The 22,104-nt window shown below is 39.8% G+C and overlaps 1 non-coding gene and 1 pseudogene across 1 annotated transcript; both read right to left on the bottom strand.

Annotated features, from left to right (window-relative positions):
• LOC134327138 (zinc finger protein 135-like) overlaps window positions 1-22,104 on the bottom strand; it is a 254,757-nt pseudogene that overhangs the window by 162,868 nt on the left and 69,785 nt on the right.
• On the bottom strand, window positions 20,073-20,144 carry trnaq-cug (transfer RNA glutamine (anticodon CUG)). Its single transcript has one exon. It is a non-coding gene; the product is annotated as a tRNA-Gln (tRNA).

The raw sequence follows: 22,104 nt of genomic DNA, 5'->3' as shown, positions 1-22,104 counted from the left end.
AACTATTTATTATTACTTGTGTTCATCACTACAGGCTCCACAATAACACAACATGAGCCATGACATGATTATACTGCAATAATATTACTGCAATAATCATTCATTTATCCTGATTTATTACTTATGGTTACAAGTTATTCCTCCAAAACGCTTCTAATAAATCACCACACTTTTACCCTCTTCCTTACCTTTAAACTTTTAGCACATTGTGTTCTCCACAAAGTTATTTTCCTGTCCCTAACACCACGTTTACCAGGCTGAAGTGACCCTCTGTGGAGCCGCTTGTCCATGAACAGTTTCAAAACAGTTCAGAAGCTCAAACTCACTTCACTGACATTTAAAAACTCTCATTTTAACTTTCATCTTTTTCAAGTCTAAATGAAACTTCGTTGTTTTTCCCTCTTACAGAAAGCAGCACTCATGTTTACTGTGAGGCTTCGTACCAAATCACTCCCCCTTCCGTATTTAGTGCACTTGGTAGGACATGACATATTAGCGCTTCCACCACAGACAGTGTAGTGCACTATATAGGAAACACGGAGTGATTTGAGACACTACATACGGACCTACTGTAAGGAGCAGATCTGTTTACCCAGTTACCTAATAAATTGCATTATCCAAGAATCCAGTGTTACCACTCACAATTTTAATTTAAAAGTATATTCTATGGTCCAACTACACTTGGTTATCAAACCTGAAAACAATTAAGAAAAAAAATGCTGACTTCAAAGTTAAGCTAGAGCTAAGTTAATTAGGTCAATGCTAACGCAAATAAACCTAAACAAGACTCTGAACAAGCACAATACTGGCTCACAAAACTCAACATTCAAACAGAAAATATAAGTTATTAGCTCACCTGTAAGTGCTGCGGTGGAAATATCATCCAGAGTTTCTCCATTTCAGTTGTTTATGGTTAGCACTTAGCAGCAGAAAAAGACTGAAATGTCGGTTGGAAGAAAGTTCCGGCGGGAACTGAGGAGGAACCATCTCATGTTGTAAAAGGGAGCAATTCATTTCATTAGGCAGCACGGTTTTGGTTAGCTGTTTGAATTGATAACATGTGTTGCATTTATTACAGCTCTAAAACAGTAATATAATTAAACAAAAACAGCTCAACAATACCGGTGATTGTTTAACCCTTGTGTTGTCTTGCGGGTCAAAAGTGACCCACTACCATGTTTATCTGTAGAAAAAATACCTTGAACTATCTTTTTCCAACTTGAAATTTTATGACTTTTCCTAAAGGGACCCCATCATTGGAAAAAGTGATACTTTGTTTTTGTTTATGTTTCCATGTGAGCTGTACACCACTAGGGTACAAAGATTGTCTTATGGGTCATTTTTGACCTGTGAATTATAAAAGCATTTAAACACCAGAAAAAAAGTTCAAAGGCCACACACAAACTCTCTCTAACACACACACACACACACATACACACACACACCTACACACCTACACACACACACACACCCATCAAAGAAACTGGATTGATGTATGAATTGAACTTGCATTTGACCTGCACCTGCACTCTTGATCTGCAGCTAACCCCTCACATCACAAAAGCTCCCAAACAAAACAAAACAATCTCAGACATAATAAAAACAAATTCAATATAGAGGATATAAAGGGACCCTGCATCAAAGTACCCCTAGTTGGTTCCTTGCTGAAGCCATGAACAGATGTTTCAGTGCCCAACAGGTCCTGGATGAGATATTTTCAGGAGCTCTGGAGGAACAAGAGGATGAAGATATATCTGAAGAGGAAGATGGGGAGGAATGCAACCCAGAGGATGATGCATCTTCAGATGAAGAAGAAGAAGAGGAAATCCCTCAAGCTGACAGAGAGACTTTTTTGTCAAAGAACGGCAAAATTGCATGGTCCTCATCAAATTCAGACAGCAACCAGGGAAGAACAGCAGCATCAAACATCATAAGGATGACTCCAGGGCCAACAAGGTATTCGGCTGCCCATGTCCAGGACGTTTCATCCACCTTTCTCCTGTTCATCACACCAGCCATCGAAAAAATCATCCTGGAGAATACAAATTTGGAGGGTTTCCGGAAATATGGAGAAAACTGGAAAAATATGGATGAGATTGACCTGCGTGGCTACATAGGGCTTTTGATATTAGCAGGTGTATATATGTCCCGTGGCGAGCCTACATATAGTCTCTGGGATGCAGAGAGTGGAAGGGCAATTTTTCGTGCCAGCAAAATATGGCATCAAAATATGGGTGGTCTGTGATGCAAAATCCAGCTATGCATGGAATATGCAAGTGTACACAGGGAAGCTGCCGAGTGGAGCACCAGAGAAGAACCAGGGGATGCGGGTTGTGCTTGAATTGACAGTTGGACTGAGGGGGGACAATGTCACATGTGACAGTTTTTTCATCTCCTATGAACTCGGCCAGCAGCTCCTAAAAAGGAAGATGACCATGGTTGGCACTGTTTGGAAGAATAAGCCTGAACTCCCCCCTGCACTCCTCGCAACAAGAGCCAGAGCGGTCTTCTCATCAAAGTTTGCCTTCACTCCCACCACCACTCTTGTTTCTTATCTTCCAAAAAGGAACAAGAACGTGGCCCTGCTGAGCACACTGCACAAGACGGCTGAAATCAGTGATCGTGAGGACAGGAAGCCAGCTATCATCCTCGACTATAACTGCAATAAAGGAGGCGTGGACAACCTCGACAAGGTTATTGAAACATACAGCTGCAGAAGGATGACTGCATGCTAGCCCCTGGTCATCTTCCATAACATCATTGATGTGTCCTCATATAATGCCTTTGTGATATGGCAGGAGATCAACCCAACCTGGATGTCAGGGAAGAAAAACAAGAGAAGGATGTTCCTTGAGCAGTTGGGAAAGGCTCTTGTCACCCCGTGCATTGAGAGAAGGGAGCGCCTGCCCCGCACAGAAGCCTCTGCAGCCATTGTGGATGCTGTTCAGGGAGTTGTATCTTGTCCTGATCCACCTGAGGCTGCAGCTGGGTCAGTCAAAACAAAAAGGTGCCAGTTCTGCCCCTGGAAGAAGGACTGCAAGACAAAAGCTGTGTGCTGCACATGTGAAAAATACATCTGCAAAGCCCATTCTCACGTTCGCACATACTGTCCTACATGTGCTAAATAGAGTTGATGTTGAAAATTGTTCACAAAATCAAGCAACATTTTGTTGTTTTGTTAGTGTTATGAGAGAAGTATTTTTATAATTCACTTCCTAAAAAATATAAAAGAATAAACTGTTGACAAAAAAGTTCCAGATTGTTGACTGTTTTTTCCCTTTCAGTATAATTAATTCAGAAGTAATTACTTCACATTTATATAATAGCAATAATAAACCTCTACTGTGTAAAAGAAAACTGTTATGACAGTGTAATACTGTTCACTGGTGATCGTCTTCTTGTATTGTGTAATACGCTTTGGTAGGGCGGGTCATTTTTGACCCGTAGGACAAGGGGAGTAAACAGAATGTTAAGATCGCACAAGGGTTAATCAGCTGTTATAGACAACCCCCCTCTCTTTATTTTTTACATAAAAATAGTCCAGGCGGGATTCAGGGGTTTTTGTTTCGGGTGTGACGTGGCTAGTGGTGTGCAATACTGCAAAATTTGGTATCAATCCGATTCCAATACCAAGTAAATACATCGCTGATATCAATCCGATACTTTTTAATAATTAAGGTAGATGCATCATCAAATTGCTTAATCTGAATTCTCATGAGTTGTATTATTGTAATACAATTTTTTGTAAAGAGCTGTTCTCAGTAGGGTTGTAAATAAATTCAGTTGTTTAAAGTGCTCAGATTTCTTGTTTCTTGTAAGATGTGAGAGGAGCGAGTCTGTTTAAAGTGCATGTGTATAAATAATGTACAAAAGAATATACTGTACAGAAAGGATATGTCTTTGTTTTTTGCACTATTGTACTTTATTTATTTGCACTTTTTGTAAAATGTGTTATAAAACAAAACAAGTGCTTCACCTTTTTGAAATGTGTGTTTTGTGTAATGAGCATTTGGTTAAAAGAAACCCAACAGCAAATCGAAAATACCAATAGAATTCTTGTCAGTCACATAAAAATGTGTCATCAAATTAAGGGAAACATGAGTGGGGATGTTTAGCTTTATAATCTTAAAAAAGAAATATTCAGAACACATTGTATTCTTAAATTAAGTAAAATTGTCTTGAATTTCTTTTTACGTAGTGGAGAGGGTCAGTACTTTTCAGTTCTCTAGAAAAAGTTTCTTGTTTCATTGTAAGAAGTCTGTAATATTAGCAAATTTTTCTAATTAAGACAATTGTAGAGAAAGTTTCTTAAATCTAGATTATTAATCTTGCACATGCAAATCTAGTAAAGTCAGTTAATTTTAAAATAAAAAAACAAGATCTATTGTTTATTTTCAAGATTTTCTGCCTTGTCAAGATTTCATTTTTTGCAGTGTACACCCCTCACATTTCTGCAAATATTTCATTATATCTTTTCATGGGACAACACTATAGAAATAAAACTTGGATATAACTTAGAGTAGTCAGTGTACAGCTTGTATAGCAGTATAGATTTACTGTCTTCTGAAAATAACTCAACACACAGCCATTAATGTCTAAATGGCTGGAAACATAAGTGAGTACACCCCACAGTGAACATGTCCAAATTGTGCCCAAAGTGTCAATATTTTGTGTGACCACCATTATTATCCAGCACTGCCTTAACCCTCCTGGGCATGGAATTCACCAGAGCTGCACAGGTTGCTACTGGAATCCTCTTCCACTCCTCCATGATGACATCACGGAGCTGGTGGATGTTAGACACCTTGATCTCCTCAACCTTCCACTTGAGGATGCGCCACAGATGCTCAATTGGATTTAGTCCATCACCTTTACCTTCAGCTTCCTCAGCAGTTTTCGAAGGGAGGGGATCATGCTCTGTTTCAGAATGTCACAGTACATGTTGGAATTCATGAATTGCAGCTCCCCAGTGCCAGCAACACTCATGCAGCCCAAGACCATGATGCTACCACCACCATGCTTAACTGTAGGCAAGATACAGTTGTCTTGGTACTTCTCACCAGGGCGCTGCCACACATGCTGGACACCATCTGAGCCAAACAAGTTTATCTTGGTCTCGTCAGACCACAGGGCATTCCAGTAATCCATGTTCTTGGACTGCTTGTCTTCAGCAAACTGTTTGCGGGCTTTCTTGTGCGTCGGCTTCCTTCTGGGATGACGATCATGCAGACCGAGTTGATGCAGTGTGCGGCGTATGGTCTGAGCACTGACAGGCTGACCTCCCACGTCTTCAACCTCTGCAGCAATGCTGGCAGCACTCATGTGTCTATTTTTTAAAGCCAACCTCTGGATATGACGCCGAACACGTGGACTCAACTTCTTTGGTCGACCCTGGCGAAGCCTGTTCAGAGTGGAACCTGTCCTGGAAAACCGCTGTATGACCTTGGCCACCATGCTGTAGCTCAGTTTCAGGGGGTTAGCAATCTTCTTATAGCCCAGGCCATCTTTGTGGAGAGCAACAATTCTATTTCTCACATTCTCAGAGAGTTCTTTGCCATGAGGTGCCATGTTGAATATCCAGTGGCCAGTATGAGAATTGTACCCAAAACACCAAATTTAACAGCCCTGCTCCCCATTTACACCTGGGACCTTGACACGTGACACCAGGGAGGGACAACGACATATTTGGGCACAATTTGGACATGTTCACTGTGGGGTGTACTCACTTATGTTGCAGCTATTTAGACATTAATGGCTGTGTGTTGAGTTATTTTCAGAAGACAGTAAATCTACGCTGCTATACAAGCTGTACACTGACTACTCTAAGTTATATCCAAAATTCATGTCTATAGTGTTGTCCCATGAAAAGATATAATGAAATATTTGCAGAAATGTGAGGGGTGTACTCACTTTTGTGATACACTGTATATATACAGTATGTATGTGTGTATAAAATGTTATTTTATTCAGGTTTTCATTACTAGAATATTGTATTTGATTTGTTATATGGACTTAACACGTCAGTCTGGCTGGAAAGCGACTGAGGAGAGGCTAGTGTTAAGGTGGGCACGAGGCGAGGTTTCTCACTGATTTTCTTTTTTATGTACACATCCAGATTAATCTCATCAATTCAATAAATATATGTCTGGTACCGGCAGCGGTGGTCCGTGGGTCTTCTTTCCTCTTTTAAAAACAAACAAATCACAACGCAGAGGTGGCGTGACCGGTTCCTTGTCAACACTGTAAAGTGGACTGGTTACATTTGCTAATAATAGCACTTCTGATGTGCTCAGACAGCTCCTTTGTCTTCACCATTGTGACAAAGGAACCCAGTACCAGTGCCACAGCAAGCTTTAGGTTTTTCTATTTTTTCCCTCCCATTGTTTTTGTTGTAAATGTGGAACCTGGAACAGACAGGGTGGAGGGCCTTACCCACAAGGCTATCACTGTCCCCATATTAGTTATAGTATAAAGAGAACAAGCCAATGTCAGTACAAAAATGCTATTTTACCCAGAAAGTTTCGATGTATTAGCTATTATTTTAGTCTCTGATTTCTTCTTATTTTAGTCCCTGATATCTTCGTATTTTAATTCCTGATTTCTTTTTATTTTAGTCATAAAAATGAATTATTTTTATCCCTGCATTAATGCAGCAACGTAGCACAAGGTATCGGATGTTTAGTATCGGAGCCTCGTTTGCGAGTACGAGTACGAGTTAATGAGCGCGGTATCGGGCTAATACCCGATACTAGTATCGATACTCATGCATCTCTAGTTACTACACCCACACTGCACTCACCTGCACTATGTACATATGGATTGTATCCTTGTATTATACCTGTCTAACAAAGTACAGGTTTATATTGGGTGAAGACTCGGTGAAAAAGAAAAGAAAAGTTGAAAATATGTGTATATTGTTCAGTGGGGTCATTCTTTTTGTCGGTGAGGGTGTGACACAAAGTGTGGTCACATTTGTTAGATGTGATGTGTGTTTGATTATGTTTGTATGGAGTATAAACTTCTTTTAAGACAGTTTTAACTGTTGTGACTAGGAATGTCCATTAGGGGGGGAGCATCATGGTTTGCTGCTGTTTTTCGCTCTGTCTCTGAGACTTGAGAGGCATTTGTGAAGACAAGCCGCGACTCCTCGTGTCTCATTTATTTCACCCTGTTTACAGGTGAGAAATGGGATAAAACTTACATTAACTTGTAAATGATTATATTTGCAAGTGGATGTATAAATGAATCCAAAATAAGTTTATAATCTTTGCAAATAGTGTGAAGTGTTGAGAGGCCGACACGCGTTGCACGTGTGGATGCATATCGCTATAAGCGAATAATAACACAATGCACTATTTTTTGTTCTGTTTATAAAATTATACTGTTGAATCTATACTTATTTGAATATGACTTTGTTCAGAGTAACTAAATACATCTTTCTAATGTTAGTTGGTAATGTTGAAAGCAAGCCATTTTGTATGGTTACTATTTTAGCTTAGAATTTAAAGAAAAATATTATTCGTTACCCTTTAATAATTTTCTCTGTATTTATGAAATAATGTTTAACCAGGAATGGTCATAAGCTTGTGTTAATTTACCATCACATCAAAGTGAGTGGTATAACATATATAACATATGAGACAATAGTAAGAGTTTGTAAAAGGGACAAACACAGACTATATTGAGTGTCAAATGTGTGAATGTAACTGCATAGTGTATGTTATTGTAAAATCTGATGTGTTAATGTTACTTAACACAATGCAAAAAGCTTTGAACTACAATACATTTGGGGAAAATGTACTAGTGCAGAGATTATGTTAGAAGGGACTGTTTAATAAAGACTTGAGAGGCATTTGTGAAGCTGTGACTCCTCGTGTCCCATTTATTTCACCCTGTTTACAGGTGATATAATCTGTTTACACTGACCTGAGCTCGATGGTGACCTGTGGCTCAGAAGTACAATCCAGAACCCAGGGTTTCCCACCAGCCAGAGGAAACTTCTAGACCTCAAACCGACCATGAGGTAAAACTAAACACGGTGTTATTACCTGAGAGTAATTCAGGATCTGTGGCACTGTATTAAGCACTAAATATCTAATATTACAGGTGGATGTGGAGAGCGGCCATATAGAAATAAGGAATGTTCCTGCTTTATTGTGAGTACTGCAGCAGTTTTAGAGCAATATGAACTTATTTTAATGATGTTATTTATTAATAAATAAACGATACACTCCTGTTTACACAGTTACTACTGCAGAATGAAGGGAATCAAAAACTTCACCCATAAACTAGCAGCACTGCGTCGAGCCTTCGATGTAAGTCAAGTTTTCCCTCCATAGGTAAGTAAGTAAGTAAGTAAATTTTATTTATAAAGCACTCTTAAAACAACTTACGTTGACCAAAGTGCTGTACATCGAATAAGCATACATAACACAACATTATATTAAAAAAGTAAGAACCAAATAAAAATACAGAGTAAGAGACAAAATAAAACAAATACAAATAGACTAAACAATTAAAATTAACACAGCTCCTCACTGTTCAAATGCCAGCTTATAAAGGTATGTTTTTAGGAGTGATTTAAAAACAGCGGCCGAAGGTGCTTGTCGAATATTAGGAGGTAGAGTGTTCCATAGCCTCGGAGCATAAACTGCAAATGCACGATCACCTTTTAGCTTCAAACGAGCCCTAGGAACAGTCAACAAATTCTGAGTGGCTGATCTTAAAGATCGCTGTGCGGTTGCGGGAGAAAGCATACCACTGAGATAAGCCGGGGCTTGACCATTAAGCGCTTTAAAAACAAATAAAAGCACTTTAAAATGAATCCTGTGCTGAACAGGCAGCCAATGTAGTGAGGCAAGGACTGGTGTAATATGGTTTCTTTTCTTGGTATTAGTCAGTAACCTTGCTGCTGCATTCTGGACTACCTGCAAGCGCCGCAACAGAGACTGACTAATCCCAATATACAGAGAATTACAGTAGTCAATTCTTGCAGAAATGAATGCATGAATAACTTTTTCCAGGTCAGAATAGCAGAGAAAAGGCTTAATCTTCGCAATATTTCTGAGCTGGAAGAAGCTATTCCTTACCACAGAGTTGATTTGTTTATCAAATCGGAGGTCAGAGTCAAAGATAACACCAAGATTTCTCACAGATGTTTTGACACATGTAGACAAGTGACCAAGGTTATTGGAGACACTATTGATGTGATGAGGACCCCCAAAAACGATAACCTCTGACTTGCTTTCATTCAGCTGAAGAAAATTGTCAGCCATCCACCTCTTTATGTCCTCAAGACAACTGCTAAGAGATGTTAACGAGCCATTGTCATTCGGTCTAATGGGAAGATAAAGCTGTATGTCATCAGCATACAGGTGAAAGCTGACATTGTGCTTCCTAATTATTTGACCCAATGGCAGCATATAGAGAGAAAAAAGGAGGGGCCCTAGTATGGACCCTTGTGGAACACCACAAGAGACATCAGCAGAAGAAGAGAAATAGCTGCTAATATTCACTGAAAAGGTTCTATTCTTAAAATAAGATATGAACCAATTCAGGGCCTCTCCCTGTAACCCCACCCACTTTTCCAGGCGACCAACAAGTATGTCATGGTCAACAGTATCAAAAGCAGAACTAAGGTCCAATAAAATGAGGATGGCACAATTTCCCTCATCAACAGTAAGTAGCAAGTCATTTGTCACCTTCAGAAGAGCAGATTCAGTGCTGTGCATAGACTTAAAGCCAGATTGAAAAATCTCAAAAATACCATCTCTACTCAAAAATGGTAAAAGCTGAGAATATACAACCTTTTCCAGCAATTTAGCCAAGAATGGTAATTTAGAAATCGGCCTATAGTTACTAACCACTGTAGCATCAAGATTATGCTTTTTGAGCAGAGGTGTAACTACAGCATGTTTAAAGCATGCTGGAACAGTACCAGTGGCAAGGGAAGTATTAATGATATCCAGGACAAAAGGTCCTAATATATCAAATGTCTCCCTAACTATCTGTGGGGGCATCACATCAAGTGGGGAGGTTGTTGGCTTTGTTTTCAGCACCAAATCTGTTAATTCGGAGATTGAAACAGCCTCAAACTTTTCAAACATACCTGGGCACGGCGGTGGAAGTGGAGAATCTATACCCAAGTAAGTAATGCCAGACCTAATTGTTTCAGTTTTTTCCACAAAAAAGTTTAAAAACTCTTCACATAATTTAGAAGAAGGAACATTTCCAACTTCGGGTGATGATTTAAGTAAATAATTTATTGTACTGAACAGTACTTTAGGTCTGTTATAATTTTTGGCAATTATGCTTGAAAAGTATGCCTCACTAGCAGACTTAACAGCTAGCTGATAGTCTTCCAGGCAACCTTTAAAAATATCCAAACTTACTTGCAATCTGTCCTTTCTCCATTTAGGTGCGTCCATTCCCTCACTACCAGCATCTCTTACTTCCTTATTTACTTGATTATCTCTGTTTCGATTCCTTTAGATCATTTTCCGTCACCCTCCGAACTACAGTTACATCTGCGTGGTGGGAAGAATGACTTTACTCGTACTGGTGGCTGCAAAAAAGAGGGTAACACGACCCTCCTAGGATCTGCACGTCTTCCACTGAAGGTACGACCGGCTGATACAGATGCTGGTGAATCGGACTAATCGGATGTGGGCTGAAGTGGAGCTGGCGCAGATCGGGGTGAGTTTGACTCAGTCTGAAACTGGCACCATATTTACTACTATATGTGTCGACTGCTGGATGCCACTCATGCGGTTACCCATAGCGACTACACCAAGGAGATTGTTTAAGCAGCTAAGCATCAGTCAGAACCACAGTCCTACCATTCTAATAGAAAATCTATTTTTCTTCTACTCACAGATCCAGCATGTCAACTTTATGGACATTGTCTTTGTTGGTGCTGCTGGGAATTCTGGGAAGAGCCAGAGCCTCTTAGATTACCTCAGTAAGAGAGTCTGTACTTCAAAGAGTCTAGAATGAATCTGTGCTGCACTACAAGTGTAGTCAAACACACCTATGTTGTTTAGTTGACGCAGTACCGGAGACGAAGGCTTTTTCTGGATCGGCTGTTTGCTCTCATCTATTCGTGTGTTACACCCAGATGGACTGAACGGCAGTACACGGAGTGATATTTATTCCATCTACAGGTGCGTGTTCTTTACACCACAAATGATCTGGAATAAACCTGTTTGCCAGTAACCTGTCATTTCTTCTTTTTCTCTCTCAGAGTGAGATGCTGAGCTTCTAGCACCTGATTTTGTTCCTGAATTATTTTGGTGCTGATTTGAATTGAAATATTTGAACGTGTGTGGTGTCTGTGTTAATGCCGTTTAATAAACATCTAAATATTTTGTTTGGCTAGAACCTGTGATCTGATGAATTATTATTATTTTTGTTGTTATTTATTTAATTTTATAGGTCCAGTATATTTTCAGACATTCTACACTCATCGAGCACTTTATTAGGAACACCTATCTGGTACCTGCATTATTTGATTATAAGCTAAACCCACCATACGTAAACACTGGGGGTATACAATTACTGACTACCACATCTGATGCTGTGAAGTGCTCTGTGTATAAATGAGTGTAGCAGGTGCAGCAGTGTTGTTGGGATTTTATAGGTCTCTTGTGATTAGGAACACGACCCCTGTTAGCGCTGTTTGAAACAACAACGCTGCTGGCATTAATATGACTTTGGAGTGTGTATGCGGGAATTCATGCCCATGGCTGTGAGGATCAGAATACCATCACCGGTTGCCGAGTTGTGGTTTACGGCCCAGATTAAGGGTCCGACAGTGAACCCTCAACCTTCTGGTCAACGGTACCAGAAAAGGTCGCTTGACCAATGAGCCACGACAGGGGGGCACGCAAAGAATCAATCTTCTCTAACAAGGCTCGGAAATAACGGGGGGACTCACTTGTTTTGTCCTCCATGGCCTTCCATACTTTATTTTGCCAACCCCCCAAATGGTGTACAGGGATCAAAATCACATTTCTAATGTGTTTATATTTACAAAATACAATAAAGTGGATGACCAGAATGTTAAAAGTCATCGCTTTATCTTCAGTTAAATAAAAAAGAAATAATAAATCACAGATTCTTGTTTTATTGCATAAATACTAAATAAATTATAATAATAAATATTAATAGCAGAAGTATCACTAGTAATATTGCTATAAATAAACAGTTGTGCTGAGTTGGTCTCATTTGATTCCCATTAAAGCAGCAGCTGTGTGATGTCACAGTACAGCGTTCTATAAGGTGGGGGTGAGACGGGCGGCGGGTCACTTGTGTTCTGACCCTCACAGCGTTCACAGCGTTTTTCTTTCTCTCAGATAAAACCATCTTTTACTGCAGTATTTCACAACATGAAGGCTTTCCTGTCGCATCTCTCTGCAGGACTGAGCGAGGAGAACCTGCGCCCCCTGCTGTTCGTGGCCGGAGCCGCAACCGCCACCGCAGGAGCTTATTATCTGTATAAGAGGTTCACTGGTGGGCGGCGGGGGGAGGTGAAGGAGGATGCGGGGGTCCAGACTGATCCTGGTCCTGAAGGTTACGGAGGTGGAAACACGCACACAAGTAATAAAACCGTTCTAATAATACTCTATTCATTTACTTAGTATTTAGTTGCTATTTTGACTGTAGTGATTTTATTGATCATTATGATTAATTCTCATGTTCTTATTTATATTAGATTAATTATTTACATTAAATACCATTTATACAAATTATCTTTATAATAATCTGGGCTTTATACCAGGTCAGATTAGAACGAAATCCTCCTCAATCTGTAATCCTGTATTATTGTTATTAAGATATATACTTTTTTTGTCATATATACAGTGTATCACAAAAGTGAGTACACCCCTCACATTTCTGCAGATATTTAAGTATATCTTTTCATGGGACAACACTGACAAAATGACACTTTGACACAATGAAAAGTAGTCTGTGTGCAGCTTATATAACAGTGTCAATTTATTTTCCCCTTAAAATAAATCAATATACAGCCATTAATGTCTAAACCACCGGCAACAAAAGTGAGTACACCCCTAAGAGACTACACCCCTAAATGTCCAAATTGAGCACTGCTTGTCATTTTCCCTCCAAAATGTCATGTGACTCGTTAGTGTTACTAGGTCTCAGGTGTGCATAGGGAGCAGGTGTGTTCAATTTAGTAGTACAGCTCTCACACTCTCTCATACTGGTCACTGAAAGTTCCAACATGGCACCTCATGGCAAAGAACTCTCAGAGGATCTTAAAAGATGAATTGTTGCGCTACATGAAGATGGCCAAGGCTACAAGAAGATTGCCAACACCCTGAAACTGAGCTGCAGCACAGTGGCCAAGATCATCCAGCGTTTTAAAAGAGCAGGGTCCACTCAGAACAGACCTCGCGTTGGTCGTCCAAAGAAGCTGAGTGCACGTGCTCAGCGTCACATCCAACTGCTGTCTTGGAAAGATAGGCGCAAGAGTGCTGTCAGCATTGCTGCAGAGATTGAAAAGGTGGGGGGTCAGCCTGTCAGTGCTCAGACCATACGCCGCACACTACATCAAATTGGTCTGCATGGCTGTCACCCCAGAAGGAAGCCTCTTCTGAAGTCTCTACACAAGAAAGCCCACAAACAGTTTGCTGAAGACATGTCAACAAAGGACATGGATTACTGGAACCATGTCCTATGGTCTGATGAGACCAAGATTAATTTGTTTGGTTCAGATGGTCTCAAGCATGTGTGGCGGCAATCAGGTGAGGAGTACAAAGATAAGTGTGTCATGCCTACAGTCAAGCATGGTGGTGGGAATGCCATGGTCTGGGGCTGCATGAGTGCAGCAGGTGTTGGGGAGTTACATTTCATTGAGGGACACATGAACTCCAATATGTACTGTGAAATACTGAAGCAGAGCATGATCCCCTCCCTCCGGAAACTGGGTCGCAGGGCAGTGTTCCAGCATGATAATGACCCCAAACACACCTCTAAGACGACCACTGCTTTATTGAAGAGGCTGAGGGTAAAGGTGATGGACTGGCCAAGCATGTCTCCAGACCTAAACCCAATAGAACATCTTTGGGGCATCCTCAAGCGGAAGGTGGAGGAGCGCAAAGTCTCGAATATCCGCCAGCTCCGTGATGTCGTCATGGAGGAGTGGAAAAGCATTCCAGTGGCAACCTGTGAAGCTCTGGTAAACTTCATGCCCAGGAGAGTTAAGGCAGTTCTGGGAAATAATGGTGGCCACACAAAATATTGACACTTCAGGAACTTTCACTAAGGGGTGTACTCACTTTTGTTGCCGGTGGTTTAGACATTAATGGCTGTATATTGAGTTATTTTGAGGGAAGAATAAATTGACACTGTTATATAAGCTGCACACAGACTACTTTTCATTGTGTCAAAGTGTCATTTTGTCAGTGTTGTCCCATGAAAAGATATACTTAAATATCTGCAGAAATGTGAGGGGTGTACTCACTTTTGTGATACACTGTACATATACAGGTGTACAGTACAATGAAATTCTTTCTTCGCATATCCCAGCTTGTTTGGAAGTTGGGGTCAAAGCACAGGGTCAGCCATTGTACGGCGTCCCTGGAACAGACAGGGTGGAGGGCCTTGCTCATTTGGATTTGAACAACCAATCTTCCGGTTGATAGCCCAAAGCTTTACTCACAAGGCTATCACTGTCCCCATATTAGTTATAATATAAAGAGAACAAGCCAATGTCAGTACAAAAATGCAATTTTACCCAGAAAGCTATTATTTTAGTCTCTGATTTATTCTTATTTTATAATTTATTATAAATTATTATTAATAATCATTATTTTTGTCATTATTATTATTATTATGAACAGTACAATTTTACCAAAAAGGTTTTGATCTATCAGCTATTATTTATTATTATTTATTATTTATTATTATTATCACCCAAACCCTGATTGAAAAAAGTTCAATATTGTGAGAAATTAAATGAAAAGCTATAATTATTTTTACACGTGAATTGATTAGACGAGCTCATTAATATTTTTAATAATTTAAAATTTGAATGTAAATAAAGGAAATATCTCTTCAGATGTTTTAGACTCCCACACTGATGGGGTTCACACAGATGAACAGATCTCAGACACGTACCAGGTAAATAATCTGAACTAAAACATTTCAGTCATTCTGACTTCCACTGTTGGATTCAATTTTGCTCTTGTTTGTTTTTTGGAAAATCAGATCAATCCTCAACACCACAGAGAAGTTCAGCCTTCACACTTAACGCTGCGTTTGTCTTATAGCCAGTGGCACGACAGACATACTGCGGTATCCCCATTCATCTCTGTTTATCTCTTTGTTTATCTAAAAGTAATAATGTGTGTAGAGAGTCTTAACTTGTGTACTCGTATTCCACAGATGATCCGTGTCAGGCGGCACTACACACTGCAGATACGTGGGGCCGTGTCACAGTCGTGGTGGGTTCTCACCAACGACTTCTATAAAGCCACAGATGAGGTAGAAGCTCCTCCAGTCGTGTTCATTACACACCTTACGGTCCTGTTCTTGTGTGAAGACTCGTGTGATTCTCTTCTTACAGGGTCTTCAATGCTTCTGCTCAGCACACAGGGTGACACTCGCTGTGGTAAAATATCCAACACTATAAATCTGGAAGGTTTATTAAACATGACTGGACGTGTTTTAATCACTTTGTCTTTTTAGCACATTGACGGACGTCTGGCTCGGGTAGCATCTTACAGGTGCACTAAACGCCACGCCACTGTATCATCCTGGTGTGTTCAGGTGAGCTTCATACAGATCTGATTTTGTTATTGCATTATATTGATGATTAATTGATGATTGAATGAAACGATGTTCTACAGGCTGAAGACACTTCTTGGTCAAGCCAAGGCGTTCTCATTAGTGACAATCGTTGTGGCGTTACGGTTCCCTGTGGCTCAGAAGTCGTGCTGTACAATCCAGAACCCAGGACCCCACCAGCCAGAGGAAACTTCTAGACCTCAAACCGGCCCTGAGGTAAAACTAAACACGGTGTTATTACCTGAGAGTAATTCAGGATCTGTGGGACTGTAATAAGCACTAAATATCTAATATTACAGGTGGATATTGAGAGCGGCCATATAGAAATAAGGAATGTTCCTGCTTTATTGTGAGTACTGCAGCAGTTTTAGAGCAATATGAACTTATTTTAATGACGTTATTTATTAATAAATAAATGATACACTCCTGTTTACACAGTCACTACTGCAGAATGAAGGGAATCAAAAACTTCACCCATAAACTAGCAGCACTGCGTCGAGCCTTCGATGTAAGTCAATTTTCCCTCCATAGGTGCGTCCATTCCCTCCCTCCCAGCATCTCTTACTTCCTTACTTATTTACTTTAATATCTCTGTTTCGGTTCCTTTAGATCGTTTTCAGTCACCCTCCGAACTACAGTTACATCTGCGTGGTGGGAAGAATGACTTTACTCGTACTGGTGGCTGCAAAAAAGAGGGTAACATGACAGAAAAACATGTATCAAATAATTCAAGCGATGTGTGAATGATTTAACAACGTCTTGAGCGTTTCTCTCCTAGGATCTGCGCGTCTTCCAGCGAAGGTACGACCGGCTGATACAGATGCTGGAGAATCAGACTAATCGGATGTGGGCCGAAGTGGAGCTGGCGCAGATCGGGGTGAGTTTGACTCAGTCTGAAATTGGCACCATATTTACTGATATATTTGTTGACTGCTGGATGCCACAGATGCGGTTACCCATAGCGACTACGGCATCAGTCAGAACCACAGTCCGACCATTCTAAAAGAAAATCTATTTTCCTTCTACTTGCAGATCCAGCACGTCAACTTTATGGACATCGTCTTTGAGCTGGTGCTGCTGGGAATTCTGGGAAGAGCGAGGGTGCATCAGATCATTTCAGTAAGAGAGTCTGTGCTCTATAGAGTCTAGACTTAATCTGTGCTGCACTACAAGTGTAGTCAAACACACCTATGTGGCTTTTCTTACATTGTTTAGTTGAAGCAGTACCAGAGACGAAGGCTCTTTCTGGACCGGCTGATTGCTCTCATCTATTCGTGCGTTACACCCAGATGGATTGAACGTCAGGAGACAGAGCGTTATTTATTCCATCTTCAGGTGTGTGGTTTTTTTTTCACCACAAATGATCTTGAACTAGTAATCTGTTATTTATTAACAGCCCCCTGATGTTGTTTCTCTTCTCTCAGAGTGAGATGCTGAGCTTCCTGGATGAAATCTTCACTCTGGACGAGTCTTTGTATGCAGAACCTGAAGCCCTGGCTGCTGCACTGGAGACGCTTTTATGGCGGAGCCTCTGACGGTTTCATGAAAGGCTGGAAACAGATGACATCTAAAGGCCAACCTTGATTGGAACCTTTATTTAAGTGTTAGGGATGCAGGTCTGGTGGTTGACGTGTTGTTAATGTGTGTTAACAGTTCACAGGTGCATCAGGACCAAAGACATGGGCGACATGTAAAGATACCACTAATGTGGAAACATGTATCGGGATCTCAGAGAGACGTGCTGCCATTAAGACGCCGTTTTTACATCAAGACAACGCCCGGATGACTTTGTGGACCAGATCCAGATGTGTAAAAATGTTTTGTAAAAATGTAATAAAAAGAAGAAACTCTGATTGGCTCATTCTCTGGCATCTTTATTCGTCTTTATTTCACTGATTGCTATAAAAAGTTGGGACGGAGGCAGAATAAGAGTGGAAGGTTTATAGAAGATTAAAGATACAGTTGCTCTCCATGCTGCTTTTTATTTTGAGGGAATCTGAGTTGTGAGATTTGGGAACAAACTAGGAACTGGAATGTGGACACAATACAGAGGAAATAAATGTGTCCAGAAGCTGTACATGGCAAAGAAACCAATTTACTACTCCAATGTTTACTTACACTCATCACAGTTCTAGTAATTAAGAGTTAAGGGCTTCACTCAGGGACCCAACAGAGACAATCCGCCAATGGTGTGGCTTGAACCAGCAACCTTTTGATTGCTAGCCCAGTACCTTAACCACCAATACCAAGTTCACACTACACCACTGTGTTCAGATCTCTGTTCAGTTCACAATTTAGTTCTACAATTACTGACTGTAGTCCACCTGGTCAATGGTCACATTGAAAAACAAAGCAGGTATTATTTAGGTGGTGGATCATTCTCAGCACTGCAGTGACACTGACATGGTGGTGGTGTGTTAGTGTGGAACAATTTATGGTAGTGTAAAAGAATAAAGAAAATGAAGTAATTGAAAGTGAGTGAGGTAAAACTGTAATCAGGTAGTATAGAGAAGTCTGTACCGTTTACCTCAGCTGCCTCAGGACACGTCTCAATTTGTTCATGCTTTGAGTTATTTCTCCTGCTAAAAAAATTTAATTGAATTAAAGTTTAGTGTAGAATTATGTACAAAGATCTACAGAAAATAGATAAACTGGCTGGTTAGCTCAGTTGGTTAGAGTGTGGTGCTAATAACACCAAGGTCATGGGTTCAATCCCCGTATGGGCCATACCCACTTTTGGACTTAAACTAACAAACAAGTGATCCGTCTCTAACTACCAGGTCTTATTAACCTGGGCTTCAAACGTTGTCTCTGACAAGTGTGAGATCTTTTTACTGCCCCTCTCATTAAGGTCAGACACATGCCATTATTTCAATTTGCCAAACTTAAATGCCCTTCTGTAAATGTTAGCAAGTCATGTGACCCATGCTACTGACTGAGCTAGCCGGGCTTAAGCAGCGCGTCAGAACAGATAGCTCATCGATCAGACCATCAGAGAGATGTCGGTTTAATTCACTAACATCACGACCAGATTAAGAACTAATTCACAGTTTACAAACAAACACAATTCAGAATAAACAACAGAAACAGACACAGACTTACTGTCACTGTATTATATTATAGTGTTAAATTGTAGCGTATTTTAATGAGATTATGCCTTAATGCTGTATTTTCTTAAATGTATTTAATCCAGCACAATGGTTATACTGCACAACCCAACAAGCTGTAATTTATCTAGCACCACTAGACGGGAACGATCTCTGTACAACATTTTGAAATTCACTTTAAAAGTCAGTTCAGTGTGTTTTACTGTAGTAAGAATAGCTCCACATGTTTTGTACGTAGTGTTTATGGTATTTAAGCTGGATGGATAGATGGAAGTTAACATGTAATCTAAGGTGACTTAAGTTTATTCGCTGCTGTTGGCTTATAAAGTTTTACTGAACAAACTGGCTCGTATTTTGGCACTGATATACCTTCCTGAATGGTGATCTGCTTGGTTGACACAACTAGCACAAGTAATCGTGGTCTACACCCCACAAGCGCTCTGTTGTACTTGCACATGTGCTGAATGCTACCATCCTGAAACTGCTAAAGTTTCTAAACCTTGGAACTCACACTGGCTCCCAAACTAAACTTGCCATTTGCAACTTCAGACTTTACTTTTACATCTCAGATTTTTTAAACTTACGTGATTGATTTAATTCTGAGGTAATTTAGAAGTTTTAGGCAGTAAATAAAAGTAATTTTAGTTAAACATTGCCAAAATAACAAACTATTCCACTGTTGGAAAACTGCACTGAGTGAAGTTTAGGACCCAGTTGGCCGGTAGATGGCGCTGTAAACAATGATTTGCCTTTTGGTGTTACAATTCGGCATAGAGCAGTCACATGTGGAACACTATTCTCTACTCATCATTGATAACAGTGTTTTTACCTAAATAAAACCAGGTTCCACACAGTGAGGTCTTACTTAAGCCCAAAAGTTAATAATGAGTCATTTAAGAGCAAGTTGGCTGTTAGATGGCGCTGTAAACAATGATTTGCGATTATATTTTGGGATGGAGCAGTCACATGTGGAACACTATAACACTACTAGTGCTATTATGATATTCAAGCTGGATGAATGGATGGAAATTAACATGTCATTTAAGGTGACTCTAAACTCTCTGTTGTACTGCACATGCGCTGAATGCTACCATCCTGAAACTGCTAATGTTTCTCAATCTTGGACCTCACACCGGGCCCCAAATAAAAGCAGTAAGGTCCCACCGAGATTTGAACTCGGATCACTGGATTCAGAGTCCAGAGCGCTAACCATCACACCATGGAACCCTGACACCACAAAAACTAAACGTAATGATTCGCCATTTGCTGAGTAAATAAAGCCAAAAAGAAAAATACACAACTTCAGACTTTACTTTTCCATCTCAAGTTATTTAAACTTATGTGATTGATATAATTGACTGAAATCAATTTAAAAAACTGAGGTAATATAGAAGTTTTAAGCACTAAATAAAAGTGATTTTAGTTAAACATTGCCACCCAAGTATCAAAATCACAACAAAACGTTCCACTGTTGGAAAATTGCATTAAGTTCAGGATGCAGTTGGCCCAAGATTTGGACTCAGATCACTGGATTCAGAGTCCAGAGCGCTAACCATTACACCATGGAACCACAAAAGAAATGTTTTTTTAATGAAGAATTGAGCACAAAGGTTAATAATTACACCATTAGCTCCACATGTTTTTATGTAGTGTTTATGGTATTTAAGCTGGATGGATAGATGGAAGTTAACATGTCAGACATCCCAAGTTGCAAAAACTCATTTCAGGGAGCTAAAAAAAAAGCTAAAACCCTCTCGCACACCCTACATAGTGCACTAGATTGTATATTAAAAAAGAATTTATGTTTTTTACTTGTTCCCTACATAGTGCACTAAATAGTATTTTAGATATGAATTTATGTTCCCTATGTAGTGCACTAGAAAGTATAACTAGATTATGATTTGTGTTTCTTACATAGTGCACTAGATAGTGTACTACATAATTAATTATGTTTCCTACATAGTGCACTAGATTGTATATTTGATCATAGATTTATGTTCCCTACATAGTGCACTAGACAGTAGGGCTGGGCGATATGGATCAAAAATTATATCTCGATATTTTTTAGCTGAATGGCGATATACGATATATATCTCGATATTTTTTCATCCCATAAGGTAATAACAACAAGACACTTCTGAGACAAAGCTACATGTTCCAAATTTTTTACAGGCACTTTTATTAATATTCATGCTGGGAAAGATTTACACAATAACTATTTTTCCTTAAGAAAAAAAATAACTATTGTAAGAAAAAGTTTGTTGTTTTCTAACGTCTCACCTGTCGTGTAATGTGAATTACAAATATATTGTCTGGCCCTTTAAGAATGTTAAGTGTACTATATGGCGCAGGGAGCGAGTGTGTAGGGAAGATAACAGAAATTGACCGTTTCCGGCTGTGCTTGTGTGAGCTTGCGTGTTTTGCACTGAGCTTGTATGACATTAAAAGTCTCGTTAAACCCCCCCTCACATGTTTGGACTTTATACATTGTTTTACATCAGACGCCGTAACATTAACATTTACATTAAGATTTTCTTTTACTGTATAGAACTCAGTTCTGTAATCCAGGCAGAACTAATCGTACATGTTACTGTGTAACTATTACAACATTTCATGCATTTTAATCAGCGTTCTGCTTCATGCACTTTATCATTATTTAACAGCTTTATTTGTTGTTTAATTGCTGTTTGCTCCTTGTTTACTGCAGAGTTAGTTCATGCAATTGTATTAATTTTTGGATGTTTATTGGCCGAGAACAAGAAATACTATAATAAAAGATAAATAAATAAATGAGTCTCGGACGTCGGGATATCATCCAGTATAAACTAACGTGCATGTCAGCCCGTGCATGCGCTTGTATGTTCATATTGGTTTTTTGAAATGAATAAAGACTCGTTTTCTTGTTTTTCAACTTTGGGATTTGAAGTGAAAAACCAATGGTACACGGAGCTCGAAGATTTTGTCTGGACTTGTTTTCGGTTTTCTCTACAGAATACATTATTCTGCTGCTCATCTGACACTTTGAATCCGAACCATCTCCAAATAATTGAGCCATTATTATTCTTTTTACTAACCAGCTCCTCTTCGATAGCTTCTGTCATGTCTTTATCCGTCTCCATGCTATTGCTGCCTGCAGGACTTACTGGTGAAGCGGTGGGGAGGGGCAAGTTGTGTTCAGTGAGGGAGA

This window comes from Trichomycterus rosablanca, chromosome 14, assembly GCF_030014385.1.
Source record: "Trichomycterus rosablanca isolate fTriRos1 chromosome 14, fTriRos1.hap1, whole genome shotgun sequence".
Classification (NCBI taxonomy): domain Eukaryota; kingdom Metazoa; phylum Chordata; class Actinopteri; order Siluriformes; family Trichomycteridae; genus Trichomycterus; species Trichomycterus rosablanca.
Note: the sequence above shows the minus strand (reverse complement) of the source record. Positions and strands in the feature narration are given on the sequence as shown.